The following is a 342-nucleotide window of genomic DNA, read 5'->3' on the forward strand; positions in this document are numbered from 1 at the left end:
CGGATCACATCTCCACGGATGATAGTGTCACCACCTTCGCGATGGATCGACCCGTTCCAAGCGTGAATCTCTCGCGGTTTCGAACAGTTCGAGGCCTTCTCTTCGGGAACAGGGGCTACCCTGTCGCGGGTCGCCCTTTTTTTCTTTCTTTCTTTTTTTGTTTCTCTTTTTTGTATTTATATCACGACACGCACGGTTCGACACACGATGAGTTATCGTTTCTTGTTCTTCTTGTACTTCTTCTTCTTCTTCCTCTTCTTCTTCCTCTTCCTCTTCCTCTTCTTCTTCTTCTTCTTCTTCCTCCTCCTTCTCTCCTTCTTTCTGTCCGTTTTCGCGCGATCC

General features: G+C 47.4%; 1 protein-coding gene across 1 annotated transcript in view; it reads right to left on the minus strand.

The window, feature by feature from the left end:
- Nucleotides 1-300, minus strand: part of LOC102672337 (nuclear receptor subfamily 4 group A member 3-like) — a 16,523-nt gene extending 16,223 nt beyond the window's left edge. The window contains exon 1 of the mRNA XM_006613897.2: nt 195-300. The gene's annotated coding sequence lies outside the window, so the exon portion shown is untranslated. The remainder of the gene's footprint in view (nt 1-194) is intronic.
- Nucleotides 301-342: the final 42 nt, after the last annotated feature.

The sequence above is a fragment of the Apis dorsata genome, unplaced genomic scaffold (assembly GCF_000469605.1).
Source record: "Apis dorsata unplaced genomic scaffold, Apis dorsata 1.3 scaffold_165, whole genome shotgun sequence".
NCBI classification, from domain to species: domain Eukaryota; kingdom Metazoa; phylum Arthropoda; class Insecta; order Hymenoptera; family Apidae; genus Apis; species Apis dorsata.